At 40.4% G+C, this 21,341-nt stretch overlaps 1 long non-coding RNA gene across 1 annotated transcript; it reads right to left on the bottom strand.

Annotated features, from left to right (window-relative positions):
* Positions 1 to 6,221: 6,221 nt before the first annotated feature.
* LOC135966072 (uncharacterized) lies at positions 6,222 to 16,338 on the bottom strand. Its single transcript, XR_010579182.1, has 2 exons — positions 16,212 to 16,338; positions 6,222 to 6,923 (listed from the first exon to the last, which is right to left on the bottom strand). It is a non-coding gene; the product is annotated as an uncharacterized lncRNA (long non-coding RNA).
* Positions 16,339 to 21,341: the final 5,003 nt, after the last annotated feature.

The raw sequence follows: 21,341 nt of genomic DNA, 5'->3' as shown, positions 1-21,341 counted from the left end.
ACTCTCCAGTTACCCTCATGATGCACCTTGGCTGGGCAATGGCTTTTAAAGAACTATTTTATTTGGCAAGGACCTTGTGTTTCCACCTTTTGTGAAATATTCTTAATGATGTGTGCAAAACCTACATTTATCACAGAAGATAGGCAACTGCACAATGACTCCTTTCGTTCCTTTGGGACATGTCTAGACTCTCCCTGCCTCAGTGAGCCCTCCCAGTGGGAAAGGTAATACCGACTGAACTTTTCACCTTGAGGCTCAAATTCAGTTTCACCCACTCTCTCCTGCACATACACCTTCCCCAGTCAAGAGGTAAAGACAGTTCTTCATCCATTTACTCCCTACTCTGTCTCTGTTCTTTTCTGATAAACATTCACCGACCTTGTGTGACCCCTTCAAGGGCTTGGCCTCTGCTTCTGGCATCTGGTCCTGTCCAGGGGCTTTATTCTTTTTCTGAGCTTGGCTTTATCAACCAAATCCTGCTATTCTTGAATTAGAATGCCTGACCTGACAGAGCTTGTCTTTATCAACCAAATCCTACTATTCTTGAATTAGAATGCCTGACTTGACAGAGAAAATGCCTCCTACTCCTTCCCAGGAGATGGCAACAATCTTATCTGAGGAGAAATTATAGATTTGGGCTCTGAAATCTAGATTAGATTGATTCATAGCTAGAATCTTTAAGTGGCCTTGGGTCATGAAGCTGTGGAATATATTAGATTTGAAGCATCTTGAGAACAGAGACTACATTGTATCAATTTCTTCATTCTCAGAGCACAAGCTTAGTGCATGGCATACAGCAGGTGCTCAAACATCGTTAATAAATGACTAACTGATGTTCCAATCTTAGATGCTGTGCTCTTGAGTGTATGAGGTCCTAGGTTCTCCCAGGAACTAAAATCTCTAAGGACTATTGAAATCTTATCACTTTGTGGAACCTCTAAAACCAAAGTTACTGATCCTCAATAACTGATTAGACATTCTAACATCATCTTGTGTTCAGATTTGGGAGTGACATGTGAGCATCTCTGGAGCTTTAAGAATGAAATTAAGCCCCATCTCTACTAAAATACAAAAAAAAATTAGCCGGGCGTGGTGGCGGCGCCTGTAGTCCCAGCTACTCGGGAGGCTGAGGCAGGAGAATGGTGTGAACCTGGGAGGCGGAGCTTGCAGTGGGCCGAGATCGTGCCACTGCACTCCAGCCTGGGCGACAGAGCGAGACTCCGTCTCAAAAAAAAAAAAAAAAAAAAAGAAATTAAGAAGAAACATCAAAATGAATGATCGTTATCCCTAAGCTAAGGAAACCCAAAGACAATCTAGAAATGTGGACAGATATTTGGGGATACTCAAGGCTACCAGGATGATTCAGGAAGGCAACTGGAAAGCCATTGCAACTAGATGGATGGCTGAAGTATAATTAGGAATGTGTTGACTGAAGGGTGGCAGTCAGTTCCTCAGAGAGAGCAAGGTTTTGGAACTGGTTGTTCAATTTTAGCCAAAGGGGAGATTGGTCAGCAAAAAGATTCCAGGCTGCCCTTATGGTCATTGACTGTTGCTTCGACTTCAGCTGACCTGCCCCTCTATCTTCATTTATCTTTGTGTATCATAAGGAAATTTCAGATTTATACTGTGGGAGTTCTGCTGAGATCTCAAATCTATGTGGAGTCATGGGAAGCATCTTACCACACTACCTGATTTCAAGGCTTATTTTCTATTAAGCAGCCCTAATCAAGAGAGTGTCGTAATGGTGTAAAGATAATCAAATAGATCAGTGGAACAGCACAGAAAGTCCAGAGATAGACCCACACATAGGCAAGCAACTGATTTTCAACAAAGCTGCAAAGACAATTCACTGGAGAAAGTATCGTCTCTTCAGCAAATGGTGCAGAAACAATTGGATATCCAAAGCAAAAATAAAACTAACATCAATCCATACCATACGTCATAAACAAAAATTAATTCAGGAAGCATCCCATAACTAAGTGTAAAATTTTAAACTATAAAAATTCTGGAAGAAAACATAAGAGAAAACCTTTGTGATCTTGAGCTGGGCAAAGATTCTTTAGATATAATATCAAAGCAGGATTCATAAAAGAACAAATTGATGAGTTAAACTTCTTCAAAAGACAATATTAAGAAAATGAAGAGACAGTTACAGATTGGGAGAAAATATTTGTCAAACACATATAAAGGGCTTAAATTCAGAATATTATGAAGGACCCTCAAAACTCAATAATAAGAAAACAAACAACCTAATAATAAATGGAAAAAAAATTTTGAACAGATACTTCACCAAAGGAGATCTATGAATGGCATATAAACACATGAAAAGATGTTCAATATCATTAGCCATCAGGTAAATGCAAATCAAATGAAAACTGCAATGATATGCCACTACACACCCACTAGAACAGCAAAATTAAGAGAGATCGACCACAGCTAATATTGGTGAGACTGTGGAAATATAGCACTCTCATACCATACACAGGAGATGGGAATGCAAAATGATACAATCACTTTGGAGAACATTTTAACACTTAGAAAAAAAAAAAACTTAAACATACACTACCATATGATACAGCCATTTCACTCCAAAATATTTACTCAAGAAACAGGAATGTACACATATACATGTGTCTCTGTGTGTGCCTGTGTGTGTGTGTGTGTGTGTGTGAATAGGTAAGTAGGTAGATAGATCAATCTCCATAAAGAGACTGTACATGAATATTTTTAGCAGCTTTATTTTTAATACTCCCAAACTGGAGACATCCTGAATGACCATCAGCAGACAAATTGATAAACTGTAGAACATCCATATGACAGAATACTACTAGATAATGAAAAGGAATGAACTAGTGATACACTTAAAGACACAGAAGAATCACAAAGTAATTTTGCTGAGTGAAAGAAACAAGAGAAAAAGAGTGCATACTGTGTAATTCTACGTTCAGTAAAATAAAAGCAAATTGATAGTGGCAGGAAGCAGATCTGTGATTGCCTGGAGAAAGGAGTGAGAAAATTTTAAACGTAGTCATAGCTCACTGCAGCCTTGAACTCCTGGGCTCAAGTGATCCTCCTGACTCAGCCTCCGCCTCCCAAAGTGCTGAGATTACAGGTGTGAGCCACTGCACCTGGCCAGGTTCATTATCTTGATTGTGACGATAGTTTCATCAGTGTATATATATGTCAAAAATTCTCAAATTGTTCTCTTCAAATATGAAACATATCGTATGTCGATTATGCCCCAATAAAACTATTAAGAATACATATGTCTGAGTTCTGGCAATTTCTCCCTATTTGTTACTACAGAGGTCAAGGAAAGGGTTAGAACTTTGGGGAGGGCAGGTTGCTTCAGGACCTGTTTTGAAATGCCTTTCTGTTTTCTTTCATGTTGGACAGGGAGAAGAAGATGGAGTAATATAATAGGCTACCTTGGCTTTGGGAGAAATTAAAACAATTTTTGGGCTGAATAAAATTTGTATAAATTTCCCACAATTATAAGGAGTTCCTACAGATTACACAAATGTTCAGACACACTCACATATGTATGCTTATAACAAAACAATCCCATAGAAAAAACAATGGGCAAGAGATATGAACAAGGAATCCAAAGAAGCAGCTTGAATCTCTGCCAACAACTAGAAAGTATAAATTAAAAACACATTGATAAAACTATGTTACACCCGTTACTTTGAAGGAAAAAGCTTAAATCTGTCACCATCAAGTCTAAGATGTGGAACAATTCAAAGTCAGATACTCTGCAGGGTGCACACTGGACAATGAATTTAGGAAGCAATTTGGCAAAGTTGAAGATTGTCACCCCTATGACACAGAAAGTGTACTTCTAGGTATACGCCTTAGAGAAATGTTGGCACATGTGCACAGAAAACATATATAGCATCACAATAGCAGGAAATGGAAAGATCGAAATGCACTTTAACAAGTAAATGCATAAACTGTGGTGTATTCACATAAAATTCTGGACATCAGCAAAAAATGAATGAGCTAGCATTATAGAATGATTCACACCATAGAAGGTCATTTTACAGCATGCAAATTCCTGTCTTATGTGCAGTCGGGACACAAACCTATCAATGAAAGTCAAACGACTTGCATGGGCATTATAAACTTCAAGTTCAAGATAAGAGCGTCATGGGTGTTTTCTACCATAATGATAATTCTTTGTTTCTTAATTTCAATTGTGGGTATTTGTATTATTCTTAATACTGCTTGTACATCTAAAATAATAGAAATTAATAATAATTTCCTGCAAAAATTACTCATAGCTCTTTACTCTTCATTGCTTCTGTTGATCTGTAAGGTGAGTCTACCATTCCAAAGTCAGAGTAGCTTGGGTTTGGCTATTCATCATGCCCATGAATGTATTAGTTACATTTGCACTTGCTTCTCACCCAGCCTTTCACTCAACCAAGCTCCACAACTGTGATGAGAGACACGTAGAGAATTACAAGCCGAGGAGCTTTGCTCTTGCTCTCGACACACAGTATTAGTTCCATCTGGTCTTTCCTGACCTCTAGTCTTCCTTCGTAGATTACTGGTGCTCTTTCCTTAGGGGTGATTTAAATCTTGATTGCTGCCTGATTTCAGCATCCTCAGTGTAGGCTAAGAAATGGGAAAGGTGCTGGGATTAGAATGACTCTGCAGCACATTCATGCCATGACCCAGGGAATCGGGAATATGTGTAGGCTTTGATTGTGTATTTGTTTTATTTTATTATGGATTGCTTATGTATTATTAGGTATTGCTTATGTATTATGTATTATTTATTTTATTAGGTATAGCTCTTTCAATCTTCAACATGCTTTTCTTTGGGTAACTGCATCTAAGAGCCTGAGTCTGTAAATGAGAAAATCTCCTAACAACTGTGATTAAAAGTCATTCTATTAATACTTGATAACTCCAAGTGTTGACAAACATGGGAAGATTCATATAATCTCCTAAGATGTGTCGGGCGTAGACATTCTTACAATACCTCAGGAGGATAATTTTTGATTTCTGCTAAAAGTAAAAGTATACTTACTTTTCAACCGAACAGATCTACTTCTAGGAGTCTAGCAAATGTAAAATGTTTATTGCAGCATTGCTAGTAAAAGTGTTAACTTGAAAACAGCCCAGATATCTGTTAATAGCTGAATCAATCAATACATTGGGAAATATTCTTATAGCAGAAAATAATAAAGTAGTGAAATAAATGGTTAGATCTATATCTAGCAGAATGAATAAATCTCAAAAAGGTAATCTTATCTTTTAAATATTTATTATGCAAAGATCCATGTTATAGCATTTGGTGAAGGTGATGTAGTTTGTATGTTTGTCTCTGCCCAAATGTCAAGTTAAATTGCAATCCCCAGTGTTGCAGCTGGGGCCTGATGGGAGGTGATTGGATGATGGATGTGGATTTCTCATGAATGGTTTAGCACCATCCCCTTGGTGCTGTTGTTGTGATAGTGAGTGAGTTTTCACGAGATGTGGTCACTTAAAAGTGTGTAGTGGCTGGGCACTGTGGCTCACGCCTGTAATCTCAACACTTTGGGAGGCCGAGGCAGGGAAATCACAAGGTTAGGAGATCAAAACCATCCTGGTCAATATGGTGAAACCCTGTCTCTACTAAAAATACAAAAATTAACTGGGCATGGTGGTGCACGCATGTAGTTCCAGCTACTCTAGAGGCTGAGGCAAGAGAATCGCTTGAACCCAGGAGGTGGAGGTTGCAGTGAGCTGAGATGGCACCATTGCACTCCAGCCTGGCAACAGGCTGTACAAGCTAGTGTCCCAGAGTGTCTTTTTTGCTCCTGCTTTTGCCATTTGTTGTGCCTGCTCCCCTTTTACCTTCTTCCATGATTGGAAGCTTCCTGTGGCCTTCCCAGAAGCAGATGCACTGCGCTTCCTGTACAGCCTACAGGACCCTGAACCAATTAAACCTCATATATATATACATATATGTGTATATATATATATGTGTGTGTGTGTGTGTGTATATATATATATATCCCAGTCTCAGATATTTCCTTATAGCAGTACAAGAACAGCCTAATACAGAAGGGTTAAAGATATGAAAACTAATACTATATATCAGGTGAGGATACATACACATAAGAAACAAATGTGGGTGGAAATAATAAACTTGAAGGTCAGGTGGTAAACATTTTTGGTGGGTGAAGTAGAAAAATCAGATCAGAAAAGCATTTACTCAGGGAACTCAAATGTATCTGTGACATTTTATTGCAAATGTTTCAAAGTAAATGCTTTAATTCAAAAATCATCTCTAAAAATGGACATTTTCTTATACAATCATAATGTTATCCAATCTAACAGAATTATTTATAACTTTTGGTATCACCTAAAATACATAATTTGTATTAAATTTCCACAATTGCCTCAAAAATATCTTTTGACACTAGCTTGTACAAATCAGGACCAAAGCAAGGGACACACGTTAAGTTTTATTTTAATGTCTCTTAAATTGCTTCAAACACAGAGCAGTACTTCCTTCTCCCTATCCCACCCTGGAACTCCGTAACACACACCTTTTCCATATTTTTCTTCTTATGGAAGCTGGATCAAGTTGTCCTCTGGACTGCCTCCCATTCTGGATTTCTCTGTTTGCTTTCTGCAGCTGCCATTTAACTTGTTTCTTCTCCTTCTATGTGCCCCACAGAAACAATGTGTAAGATTCGGTTAAATTCAGATTTAATTTTTTTTTTTTTGGCAGGAACACTTCCTAAGTTATGCTGTATACTTCCATTGTGCCATATTGGCAGGCACATTATGTTTTAGTGAGGGCAAAATTGGTGAAGATGGATAAAGGTGGGGCAGCCTAATTCTTCCACGGCAATGGTCCCTGAAAACCTTCATTTAATAGTTTCATCCATTGATGATCGTTGCCCACAGTGATGACTTCATTCCTGCGTACAAAATGGTGTTTGTCCAATTAGATTGTATTACACTGAATTCTTCCCTTAAAAAAATTTCCTTCATCTACAAGGGTTATTTAGTTATCCTGAAGTATAGTTCACAATAGGAAGTCAGGTAGCACACTTGATTATTCCCTTTTAAAGACCAATTCTCAGAATTAGAAGTTAATGCTTTCTTTCTTAAAAAAAAAAAAAAAACTCAAAAAAATATGGTTACGTTTTAAGATTTTGTAAAGCTGGGTGGTAAAAAGTTTAAAACTGTAAAAATATTAAAAAGTGTTTATAACCATTCTCTAGACCTTTCTAAACTTCAAAACATTTGATGCTGAACTATTTAATTAAACAAGAAAAAAAGTCCCATTTTGTAAAGTTCAAAATACACTTAGCATTCAAATGACATTTGAAAAGAAGCTTGACCTAAGCTTTAGGAGTAAAAGTTATATAAAAGTTTTAGGTGGATGATTGGAATTTGTTTTAAAAGTTTAAAAAAAGGAAAACAGAAAAAAGCCAATAATATATACCGGAAGAGTAAGGAGACATAAAGAAAATGCAATCACTCAATCATGTGGGGAATGGAGGGAGCCTGTGGGATCCACCACCCAACCCAGAGAGTCTCCCTGCAGTCCAATTGCTTTTCTCAGATCAGAAGGCAAAAGAGCAGTCAAGCAAGCAAATAGACAGCAGCAACAACAAAAGTACTGAAAGTTTTCTAGAAAGGCCAGACTCAGGAGCAGAGAAGAGGCACAGCGGGCAGTGCCAGTGAGAGGCATGAGTCCTGAGTGAGCTGGGATGCCCAGGGAGCTGACCAAGGGTCTCAAGAGGAGGGTAGAAGGGAAATGGTATCCTGACACCTGCTGGGAGGAGCACTGGCAGAAAACTCCAGGAATGTATTCAAGGGACTTCTATTTAGGGACCTAAGAAGGAAACACAAGCATAAATTTAGTTAAGCAGAGCTGGGTTCAGATGAAACTTGAGGAAAGGCAATGAGACTAGAATAGGGTTGAAGAACTAGGGCTGAGGAGTCTGGGAAACCAGAGTTTGAATCCCAATTCTACACTTCCCAGTTGGGTAACCTTAAGCCTGTTACTTAACCACTGTTAAGTTTCAGTTTCCTTATTTACAAAATAGGATAAAAATAATATCTCTTCATAGAGCGTTGTAAGGATTAAGTGGGATGACTGTGTCATAACATAACAAAGTAGTGTTTGAACAAGCATAGTTTGTATTCTTACTAGTATTATTACTGATAGAGGCAGAGAAAGGCCTAGGTAGATAGGGAAGGGTGCTCAGAGAATCTCCATCCCACCCCCGGAAGTGTTTACACTAGATGTTTTGTGCATATAGGGAACCTGCACAGACTCTAGCCTGGGCATGCCCACAGTGAACTGGAGGCCCACATGCACTGGGGGAATGAATGGGGTGGAGCCACCAGAAATCCACACCTTATGCCGGGGAAGAGCCTAGCCTCTTCAGCTCATGTGTGGTGACCCCGGTATTCATTTTGGGGGGGGGGTGGACACTTGCTTGTAGGACCCCCTCTCTTTAGTGAGAAATTTCTTTTCACTTAATAAATTCTATCCTCCTCACCCTTCATTCTGTCCTCATGCCTCATTCTTCCTGGTCATGAGACAAAAATCTAGATTAGCTGAGCTAAGGAGCAAAAACTCCTGCATCATTACTATTCTTATAATATTAATTTCAACAGATAAATCTAAATCTATATCAGTTGATACAAATTCCATACTATATTATAAAAGCAACTCAAGTAGGATAGGTCATTGTTTGGATCATTACTGCATCATGTCACATTCTAAAATAATCATCACTAAAAGTATATTTGTAAGAATAAGGATGAGAAAGTCTGTGTGTATGCATGTATGTTTATGAACATGGCAAGACTCACAGCGTGGCTCAGGTTGGTTCCAGAGGGCTCTTTCTGTGAAAGAGGGAGGGGGGGAGGGAGGGAGGGAGGGAGGAAGGGACCTGTGGTCAAGAGACTTTACCTCTCTGGGCCCCAGTTTCCTTATGTGTAGAAATACATAGACATGGGGTAGGTACCTGTTAAATAAGTGTTATTTCCACAGCTTTTTACTCTCTGCATGCACCTGGCAGAGTAAGGACCTCCAGTACAAATCACATTTGACTACACTCCCAGTGAAAATGCTACTTAATTATCTTGCAAAAATTCAGGAATTGGGGCAGCAAGTACATACTTATGTCTCTTTACATCACAAACACTTTCTGATGTATGAGCTGGGCCTGGATCACCGGGAAGGTGGTATTTCAAAGCGGCGGGGAAATAACTTGAAAACTCTGAAAGCCATTGTGAATGTGAGCCAGCCACCTCCACCAAGGCCCTGGGCCTCCATCCAGGGAGGCCTCCCCAAGACAACTGCCTGCTGCCCTGTTCTCTGCCTGCTCCCTCCTGCTCTCCAGGGCTGCTGTGTCTGTCTCTTTTCCTTGGCCTCGTCTGTCTTGCTTCCTCTGAATTCTCCCCTTTCCACCTTTCTCAGCTAGATGGAAACTGCTATAATGAATCAGCAGTAGCCCAGCAGTCTTTGCTCCCGGGTAGTCATAGCTGCTTATCGGGCCTATTGGCTATGAAGACCTGAGCCCACCACTGAGAAGCTCATTTACAAGTGGTCCCTTTCTGCATCTCTCTTCTTTGTCTTCTCCCCTGCAGTGATGCAGGTTAAAAGATCATAGAAATGTCCAGCTGCACCAGGAAACCCATCCTCCTTTCTCTGCTGGCCTGAGCAAGTGAGAGATGGAGTCTGGCACCCACTCAGGAGGGTGCTGTTCCCAAAGTAGGACCCCCCCATCCCCAGCATGCCTTTGTTTTTCCTTAACAAATGAGAACTGTTGGAGAAATGGCAAACAGCCATGCCTTGGAGTGATTAAGTAGAGCCTAAGTTTAGAGGGATTGGCACACAACAACACATCAAGTCCTTCATTTGCAGGTTCTCCCTGGCTGCCACATGAAAGACGGGTGTGAACCTTGCCCTGGGGACAGACCCGTGCATGGACAGGACAGCACAGCCCCAGGAATATACATCAGAAATGCGTAATCCAGAGAGGACTCACCTGGAACAGACCAGATAGAGAAATAGTGTGAGAATCCTGGTTTTATGCCCATGAAAAATATTTTTGACATGACAGTTGAAAAAAATTCCTAAAGACTTTGCTCATTGATGGGTCTGGCTTCAGTGCCCATTTGGGCCACTTTCAGCAATCCAGTGGCACACACGCCTCCGTTGAATAAGACCATAAAAGGTAAAGCTAGCATGAAGTGGCTGGATCTGACAGATTTGAGGTGCAGACACGAGCTCCATCTCCAGAATCAGGACTCTGTATTTCTGAAGAAGGGTGGAAAGTAATCTTTGAAGAAATTCCACAGAATTTCAATTATGGTTAAGAGGAGAGTGTAGGGCAAATGTTGCTGACTTCTTTTTTTTTTTTTTTTAAGACAAGTTCTTCCTTTGTCACCCAGACTGGAGTGCAGTAGCACAATCATGGCTCACTGCAGTCTCAACCTCCTTGACTCCAGAAATCCTTCTGCCTCAGCCTCCTGAGTAGCTGGGATTACAGACATGAGCCACTGCACCCAGTTATTCCTGCCTTTTAAACAACAGGAGCTATGAAGTATGCATTGCACTCCTGTGGCCATCAAGGTAGTATCTCAGGCACAAAGGGGATATAAGGATGAAAAAGACAGAGGACCTGGTCCTGAGGTAGGACATAGACATAAATTACTCAGAATGTTAAAAAAAAAAAAAAAAGGTTGGTTTCTATGAAATCTTCAGAAGGAATTTAGTGCCTGCCCGTGACCAACAATGTGGTGATACAACAACCATTCTGTTCTCAAGGAACTTCAAGTTTAGTAGGTCAATTCCACCAGCAAATGAGTTGAGTACAGGTTCCTGGCAAAGATGGCTTGGTGTTACCAGGAGGAGTTAGGAAAAGAAAAATTGATGTTGTAAGGACTTGGCTGGCACCGAGAGGTGCATGGGGAAATGACTTCTAACCAAGGGAATTGAATGCAACTTTATATATGTGATTTATCCTTCTTTTAAAGTGTTTTTCATCCTCAACCAATAAGTGGATAAAGAAAATGTGTCATATATACATAAACACTATACATGGAATATTACTCAACCTTAAAAAAAGAACGAAATAATGTCTTTTGCAGCAACTTGGAAGGAACTGGAGTTCCTAAGTAAAGGAACTCTGGAATAGAAAACCAAATACCACATGTTCTCACTTATAAGTGGGAGCTAAGCTATGGGTACGCAAAGAAGACAGAGTTGTATCATGGACATTGGAGACTCAGAAGTGGGGAGACACAGGCACATACACATGTGCATACACACAAATGCAGCATGGCAAAATGAGATAGGTTTCAAGTATGGTGCAGTGAAATGAGCATGGGCTCTTAAGCCAGGTAGATTTGGATTAAAATCTGGGTCCATCACTAAATAATTGTGTAACTTGGGCAAACTATTTAACTTTTCTGAGTTTCAATTTCCTTACTTATATAAAAAATAATAATCCCCACTCCATAGTGTTGTTATGAATTTTAATAACAGTATCCGTTACCATCTATTGAGTACAAACTCTGAGCCAGGCCGTGCACAGGGCACTACATCTATATTATCTCATTTAATTCTTACAACAACCCTGTGATATAGATATTATTATCCCCATTTTAGAGATAGGGCAACTGAACCTCAGCGAGGCTAAGTAGCTGGCCCATAGTCCTGCAATTAGAAAATGTTGGAGGCAAGATAAAAAACTTGTGTTTGTAAAAACTGCATTTATGGTCCCCTGCAAGGAGCCCAAGGCAGTGTGTGAAGAGTGAAAGGCACTAAATGAATGGATGCTCCCACACACCCTTCCCTCGTTTCTTCCTAGCGTCCAAAGAACCCTTAGTTCTCTCCATCTCTCTTGATGTGTAGGTCTCTAAAATATGTGTGCTTCTAATCTAGTTTAGTTGGGTCTCTGTATGCTTTGTGCATATGCTTACTTCTCCTGAAGGGTGTGTGTGTGTGTGTGTGTGTGTGTGTGTGTGTCTGTTCCTACTACATGAAAGAGTTTCTGGCTGTGTCTCTGCATGACCTTGTCTGTCTCTGGCTCTGTCTGTATCTGTTTCTCCATGTCTTCACCTGTAGCTGGATTAGAGGCCTGGTTTTTGTTTTCTTTCTTCCCTCCCCACATCTCTTTCTGCATTCCTCCCTCCCCTTTGTGTCCCTCTAGTATAAGAGAGTGGTAACTCAGTTGTTTTCTGGGTAATAAAAATTGCCAGCTTAAACAGGATATGTAAGGGGCATTTTATTTTTCTTTGATTCATTGTAGTTGTTGCACTCTTAATTATTTCCCTTCCCTTAGGAATCGGTGACTACAGTTTTTAGAAACGGAAAGATCTGCCTGTCAAGTGTCTGCCGAAAGATGAATTCACTGGGCTGTTGTTCATGGTTTCAAAACAACAGGCCCAATAAGCAGTGGTTCCAGGTCCCTTCCTGGCCACAGGCACATGCTCTAGTAGAAAATAGTTTAATTGATATTTCTCATTAGAACACACTTGTGCACACGCTCTCCTTGGAAGAGGAGAATGCTTCATTTTCCCTTGTCTTTGAGGAAGGAAAAATATCCTTCAGTCTTCAGTCTCACTTGCTTATGTAACCGTCACCGAGGGAGGTGGGGGACGCTTGATTCCACAGAAAAACCAAAATTCAAAAACATTTCCCCAGAAAACTTGAAAACCGTGCTTGTAAACAAAAGAAACCTAATGTAGTCAGAAATGGGAGATAAAACAAAACAAAATAAAAAACCAAAACGCCTTCTCAGCCTGCTGCTAGAATGTCATGTGTGGTTGGTGAAGACATTTGGACAACAGAAAACATCCCATTGCTGGAAGAGGAACAAGGGTCAAAAAGATAAAAGTCGTCCATGTTTCAATCTGCCCCAGTGCCTTTCTGGAAACTTTTCATTCTCCCTCAACAATCAGAAAACTCACAGAAAAACAAAATCTCTTTGCGGTTTGGCAGAGAGAGGACAAGGTGAGGGTGGGCTGAGAGGATTTATCTATTTGATTGACGTAAAGAAAAAAGTTACAGTAAGTGGATAGAGGATGTCAGTACTCAAATGTATTTCATTTGTGATGTTCCCTGTATTATGTTTCAAATACAGTATGTTGTCAGGGCCTAAGGGAGTAAAAGCATCTCTATTAGTCATTTCATTTATATGTATTTTCTAGAAATCTCCAAATCAGGAAGTTGCCGTCTAGTATAGAAGCAGAGAATCATAGACTTTTAGATTTTATTAGACAGCAACCTTTAATCTTCTATATGAAACTCTAATTTCTTAGGCAACATCTGTACCATTTAGAGCTCTAACTTTGATAAATGAATTACTGAAATTCAAACACTCCATATATATTGCATTTACTTGACTTCTCAGCAGGAAATGTCTTTCACTGGGCGTGTTCTATGATTTGTCTTTAATGCATCCAGATGACTCCCCATGATCAGATTACCTTCTTCCAAAATTCACACCCTCTCTTTCCAGCCATCCTTCTGGAATCCTGCCCTGACTCCCAGGCCTCCACATTCCTTCACTTTTGACAATCAAGTCAATGTGTACTTGAAGGTGGAGGTCCACCACCTCTCCCGTCCTTCTCTGGTTCCTCCTAATTTAACAAAAATGGTTTAGCAAGCTCATCTGCAAGTTTTCTCAACTCCCTGGGCTGGGATCCCTTTTAGCCAGGAAGCTGAACCACCTGTAGAGAAGACAGGAGCTCCCTGACATCCCTTCACCCATGGGCACCTTCGATTCTCTCCATTCCACCCGTTCCAATCAGAAGATCATTTTTTTTTTAAAGGAAGAACACCAGAGCTGAAGAGGAGCAAAGTAGTTGCATTCTCTCTCTGTTGCCTGTTGACGTGCTACCCTTAGTACTGAGCCTTGTACTTGACCCAGCTGCAAATGTGAGTTAAAAGCCCTTTGAGTTGCTTTGCATTTGTTATGATCCTCAACCTCTCCCTGTTTTGACAAAACTAGGAGTAAACAGGAAGCTCTCCTCGATGACCTCACGCTCCAGGTTCTCTAGATCTCTGGAAAAGAAACTTTTCCTTTACTGTGGATATTGTCACGTTTCTCCTTGTCCCTGTTCTCTCAACCTTCATCTATTCCCTTGACCTTACATCAACAATAGACTTCAAGACACCCAGGACAGAGGCCCCATTTATTCTTCACAGTCCCAAGGAAAAAGCCTTACACAGAATGGGCACTGTCCTACTGACCCACCAAACAATGGTCTTGGCTCCTCTGAACCACTAAGTCGTTGTTAAGAACATGAACTTTGGACCTAAGGTGAAATCCCAACATATGACCTTGGGTATAGTTGTCAATGTTCCTATGATTTAGATCTCACTTATGCAACCAACCTGGCAGATGTGAGGGTTACACCAGATAGAATATGAGTGGTCAGTAAATAGATTTATACTATTATTATCACCAACAGGACAATGAAAACATGGAAATTACTTCACAAGGCTATTTTGAAGATTAAGTTATAAAACTTTGATAAAAATACCTGCCACATTGCAGGTATTTAATAAATATTAGTTAGCTTCTTTCAGAAAATGGATACTATGATAAATTACCATGACGATTGTTTCATAGATCAATTGAGTAATGTGATTAAAAAAAGAGTTAACCTACAAACCACAACTGAATATCAATTTGCAAATTATTGGCATATTCATATAAAGTATCCTTAATGCTGAAATTGGCTCAAACTTAATTAACTTTGATTTTTCAAGAGGCACTTGAAGTATGGCCTGGTGGAAATGTATGTGGTCTGGCGGTATGGTGTATAGTGGAAAGAACAAGGAATTTGTCTCGGAAGACATGAGTCTTTATTCATGTGATGTCAGGCCTCCTTACTTCCTCATCTGTAAGTGGGAGTTATCATAGTACTTATTCAACTTATTATATAGGTCGCCGGTGTGCAAATCAAATAGCAGAAAATATTTTATAAACCATAAATCATTATTTAGAAATTAGTTATTATTAGGGAGTAGTCACTATAAGTGCAATTAAGTTACAAATAGAAAGTTTAGGGAATAAGATTAGAGCTACATATAAATCTCTAATGTTATTTTGTTGATCCCGGAGTCCTCATCTACCCTTTCCTGGTGGAAAGAACCTGTTTTAGGGCATGAATCAACTACCGAGTTGTTGAAGGATGATTTTAAAAATAGGATGTAGTCGGCCAGGCGCGGTGGCTCATGCCTGCAATCCCAGCACTTTGGGAGGCCGAGGAGGGTGTATCACAAGGTCAGGAGATCGAGACCATCCTGGCTAACACGGGGAAACCTCGTCTCTACTAAAAAAATACAGAAAATTAGCCGGGCGTGGTGGTGGGCGCCTGTAGTCCAGCTACTTGGGAGGCTGAGGCAGGAGAATGGCGTGAACCCGAGAGGCGGAGCTTGCAGTGAGCCGAGATCGCGCCACTGCACTCCAGCCTGGGTGACAGAGCGAGACTCTGTCTCAAAAAATAAATAAATAAATAAAATAAAAAATTTAAAATAGGATGTAATCATGACTCTCATACAAATATGAAATTAAATATCTTCAAAAATTTTTATTTAACTCAATTAATGAGAAAAGCAGTAAGATGTCACAACTGATCAAAGAAGAATTCAAAGAAACATGCTTATAGAGGTAAAGGGAGGCTGAAATGAGTTTACAAATAGATGTAAAAACTAGTCTAACCACAGGGCAACAATGCTTTGTACCCCACCCGATAAAACAGACCTGTAATATGGCAAGAATCATGTGTATTACTACAAGTTTTATACAACATAAAGAGTTGTTAAAAAAGAAGAAAAGAACAAAATGACAGAATTGTTAGGTAACCCCAAAAGGATGAGTGGAAGAGCTAGTCAGGACACACACAAATCTATCAATATTGATTTGCTTAAAAGTGTTTCACAAGTTGTTCTGGCAAAGCCCAGCAGTAGGTTAAGCCAATAACTAACTAATTATTTTATCACTGCTGAGTACTTTCTTTTCATTTGGGGACAGGTTGGCATGGAGAAGGAGGAGTGTGTTACTAACGTGTCTGAACATCAAGGCACTTCAATTTTGGTTAGGGAGCCATGAAAAGTGAAGAAATAATAGACAATCCCACTTTCTTTTTCCTCAGCCTTCAATCATCCCTGCCTCTACCCTAAGACGAGGCTGCCCCAGTTTTGCAGAGCTGATTATCGCCCTTACCTGCAGAGGGCTGGCAGAAGCAGCCAAGCCCAGGCACCAGCCAGCAAGGATCCTGGCAATTTCCAAAGAGATTTTTCTGAACTCTTCAAGGGTCTATGTGAATTACCCTGTAATTGTTGGCAAGGTATTTCAATGCCAGGGAAAGTCACACAGAAAAGGAGGCAGCACACTATCCTCTTAAGCAGCTCAAGGGCAGCCGTCTTACGTGAGTAGGAGAGGCAGGAGAAAAAGGTAAGGAGGGAATTGGTTAGCCCTTAGTTTTGGAAGAATTTTCAGCGCCAAAGAAATAATCTTTATCGTCACCACCTTCATCTTCATTACCAGCAGACCTAGCAGCAGCAAATTCACACAATGAAAACCCTTATCAAGTTTGAAGCATCTGTAAAATCAGTGAAATAGTTTTGAATGTGTCTCTTTACTTCAGACAAAATTACAATGGGGAGAAAAAGGCATCAGACAAAACGTTTTAAATGTATTTATCTGGACCATATCCAGTGGTCTTCAAACAGGTTTTTTATGTCCTAATAAAGTAGATAAAGTGACTATACACTTTATAAAAATGTAAATTTCTGTGGCATATTTTAAATCCATTTAATAAGATTGAAAACATTCCTTTACTGTTTCCAATGATCATACTCATTTGTTGCTGTTGTAGGATGTCTTATAGGACATGTGGCCAATCACTGGTTCTAATCTAAAGCCCAATATTTAGTCAGGAATGTAATCTCTTAAATTATAACATTGTTCAGAAGAGAAAATATGGGCATGGTTTACATTCATTCATGCTATTACAAGATTTCCCAGAACGCCCTGTGTAAACAGTGGAGGGTCTACACAGCAAAAGAGATCACTGACTCTTAGAATTAGAAATAATTAAGTGACTTTTGAAGTCAGAAAGTGACTTTTTTTCTAAAAAAGTCTAAAGAGGATTCTAAAATACTCTTCAGGTTATTCTACCAACACTGAGTAGGTTTGCACAGGTTATTGTCTGACTGATGAACTCACTGATACTTATTCATTCAAGAAAATGTATTTTTTTTTAGCATAAGTTATGTTCCAGACACTCTAATGAAAGTGGGGATATATAGCCAGATGACAGAGTCAACTGTTTCAAGAAGATAGAATCTCTTTAGAGAGACAGACCAACCATGTCACAAGCAAGGAGAGTCTACATCAACTTTGAGTTTGGGAATATGATAACTCAGACATAGACCTAGAAGAAGTCAGGAGACAGACCAGAGAAATAGATAGGAACATGTAGACTGCAGCCAAGTCTTCATCCAAAATTTTCAAGTATTTGATATGATTAGATTAGTAGCATTTGGAAATAATTTAGGAAGTCACAATGGCAGCCACTTGAGCAGCTCACACACAGCAGTTTTATGTGTACAGCAGAGGTAGGAGGCAGTGTCAGGGAGAGTATTCGATTAACAAGGAAAAAGGAGGTTCCTGTGCACTGTGCGTTTTTCCTAAGAAAATGGTAAACTTGACCTTTTGCCCCAAATAGAAATCTTTCATAGGTCAGCCTTCATGTTTTTCATTTATCATTACATCTACTTCCTGCTCACATACACACTTGAAAGAATCATCCTCACTACTTTGAATGGGCCATGAAAAAAAGGTCTGTGGAGCCCAAGAGATGGCTGGTTGAACTGGAGGCTGAAGAATCATAATAAAAGAGAGGAAGTAAACTAAAACTGTGTTTATTTATCTTCCTCCTAAACATCTGTGTCAAAATATTTCCCAAATGCAAAATAGGGGTCACCCAGGACCTTAAGAACATTGTCAATATCCTAGAAATCCCAGATGCCTAACATCAACAGGTGAGGCGTCAGATTTCAGACCAGGAAAAGCAAGGAAATGGCAAAATGTGCCTGTGGTACTCCCATCCACCATTTACCTAAAATTTCTTCCCCTCATGAGATCACCTTGTCATCACCCAAATCTCATCTCTTGAAAGTTTCTGCTATGATCACAAATATTTAAACTACTAAGTTTTCTGTGCCAGGAGTATTTGCAACTTAAGCCCCAATCTTACAGTGGAGAGAGATATCCTCTCCCCTGCATGATGGATTCTTTGTTACTTCCTCTTTTTCCTTCCCGCCAGGATTCCAGAGAAGGATAATGATTAGTGTATCTAAGCTAGTAGTTCTCCCTACTGGCTGCTCATTAGACTCACCCGGAAGTTTTGCCATGCCTGGAATCCATCTCCCAGAGATGCTGATTTAATTGTTCTTGGCAGTGGCTTAGGCATTAGTCACATTTTAAAAGCTGGTAGGTGATTTTAATGTGTAATCAAGTTTGAGAATGATTAGGATAAGCTAATCTGCACAGAATATTTTCCAGTGCACACGGCAAAGGTTGACAAAAGGAATCCACCTTAGATTAAACTCACAATATAGTCAATTTCCACAGTAGTCAATACTACTGGGACCTTAAAATCATAACTGATGCCGCCTCTTGACTTTCGGTTGTTTTTTTTCTTTTCTTTTTTTAATTTTTGTAAACTGTAAGGGTATCTGTTACTTGCAGCCAAAAGCATCTATGTTGGCCAGTATAGGATAAGTTGTGCTATCCTAACAAACCTCAACATTTCAGTGGTTAAACACACCAAAGGTTTATTTTTCACTACAAATCAAATGCAGGCTAAATGATCTGCCTCCGTTTTGTAGCTATACCAACTGGGACACATCCCCTCCAAGGTAGAATTGTGTGATAAGAAAGAGTATAATGATAGCTAATTTTATGTGGCTAGGCTATGGTGCCTAGTTGTTTGGTCAAACACTACATGTAGCTGTGAAGGTATTTTGTAGATGTGATTAACACAGTGAGTTGACTTTAAGCAAAGGAGATTACCCTAGAAAATGTGGGTAGTCCTCATCCAATCAGTTGAAGGCTTTAAGAGAAAAAAAATGGAGATTTTTTTGGAGAAAAATTGTGCCTCAAGACTGTCACATAGAAATTCTGCCTGAGTTTCCAGCCTAATCTCCTGCCCTACGAATTTCAGACTGAAGACTTTAACATCAACTCTTGCTTGAGTTTTCAGTCTACCAGGCTCCAATATATATTTCAGACTTGTCAGTCCCACAATTTCGTGAATCATGTGGGCCACTTCAGTTCCTTTAAATTTCTCCCTCTCTTTCTTTCTTTCTCTATCCCTCTCAGAAAATATATTCTGTTGGTTCAGTTTCTCTGGAGAACCCTGACTGTACTGATAGTGGTCTAGAAAAACAATCTTACGAATGACTTTTCTGAATTGGTTTTGGGGTCCCTGGAATTGCTTCTCTAATCTGATAAGATGTTAAAATTTTGAATGACTATTCTTAGTAGTAAAGAGGGCACTGATAGACTGTGGAATAATGTGGCAATAGAGATACAAAAAAAAAAAAAAAACCAAAAACAAAAAAAAAACCTTTAGATATCCCTAATCAAATGCTTATAAGAAGCAAGAAGCAAGGTTCTAGGTGACCATGTATTTGATACTTAAGAACATTTTTGTTAAACTAACAAGTATGGTGAGATTGACTGTTTATTCCTAATTGCACTGGACAATGTGGTGAAAGAAAAGGATGAGCTCAAGAATTTAAATCCCCAGTCCAAGCACTGCATAAATGACCTAAAGGTGTCTATGTCTGTATTCGAAAAACTCTCGTGTCTAATAATCACAGAGATGACATTTCTGAAAACCAAACCCAGAGTCTCTTTTCACAAGTGACTGAATTACAATGCAAATTGAATTCTCAACTACATAGGTTAACTGCTGTTAAAGTGAGGGCACTTACTGGGAAGGAATGGATCCTGAAAATTGTAATAAAGATATTCGGGCAGATCCTGATGAAGCTGAAGGCACCAAGCCCCTAAATTCTGCTGAATCTTTTATTGCCAACAAAAGTGGCCCCCGTTTGAGGAGGTTAATCCTGCTGTGTTCTAGGAAACTGTAATGGCCTTCCCTGAGGTAGTTGCCTTGCAAAAATATGCTAAGTCTTCTCAGGATTCATCTCCACCAACCTTCTTTGCTTCTAGACCTATAACTAAACTCTACTCCCAACAGGTCCCCAAAAGTGAAATACAAACTGTGAGCCATGATGAGGTATGCTACGTCTCAAAAGAATAACATGATTCTGGGCCGGGTGCAGTGGCTCAAGCCTGTAATCCCAGCACTTTGGGAGGCCGAGACGGGTGGATCACGAGGTCAGGAGATCGAGACCAGCCTGGCTAACATGGTGAAACCCCATCTCTACTAAAAAATACAAAAAACTAGCCGGGCGAGGTGGTGGGCTCCTGTAGTCCCAGCTACTCGGGAGGCTGAGGCAGGAGAATGGCGTGAACCTGGGAGGTGGAGCTTGCAGTGAGCTGAGATCCGGCCACTACACTCCAGCCTGGGTGACAGAGCGAGACTCCGTCTCAAAAAAAAAAGAATAACATGATTTTGTTTTAATTTATAAAGACATAAACCAGGGTGCGGAGCAAGATGGCCTAATAGGAACAGCTCCAGTCTCCAACTCCCAGCGCGAGCGACACAGAACACTGGTGATTTCTGCATTTTCAACTGAGGTACTGGGTTCATCTCACTGGGGAGTGCCGGACGATCGGTGCTGGTCAGCTGCTGCAGCCCGACCAGCGAGAGCTGAAGCAGGGCGAGGCATTGCCTCACCTGGGAAGTGCAAGGGGGAAGGGAATCCCTTTTCCTAGCCAGGGGAACTGAGACACACAACACCTGGAAAATCGGGTAACTCCCACCCCAATACTGCACTTTAAGCAAACAGGCACACCAGGAGATCATATCCCACACCTGGCCGGGAGGGTCCCACACCCACGGAGCCTCCCTCATTGCTAGCACAGCAGTCTGTGATCTACCGGCAAGGCAGCAGTGAGGCTGGGGGAGGGGCGCCCGCCATTGCTGAGGCTTAAGTAGGTAAACAAAGCTGCTGCAGTGAGGCTGGGGGAGGGGCGCCCGCCATTGCTGAGGCTTAAGTAGGTAAACAAAGCTGCTGGGAAGCTCGAGCTGGGTGGAGCTCACAGCAGCTCAAGGAAACCTGCCTGTCTCTGTAGACTCCACCTCTGGGGACAGGGCAATAACAAACACAGCCGAAACCTCTGCAGACGCAAACGACTCTGTCTGACAGCTTT

This window comes from Macaca fascicularis, chromosome 11, assembly GCF_037993035.2.
Source record: "Macaca fascicularis isolate 582-1 chromosome 11, T2T-MFA8v1.1".
Classification (NCBI taxonomy): domain Eukaryota; kingdom Metazoa; phylum Chordata; class Mammalia; order Primates; family Cercopithecidae; genus Macaca; species Macaca fascicularis.
This window is presented reverse-complemented; position numbering and strand designations above follow the sequence as displayed.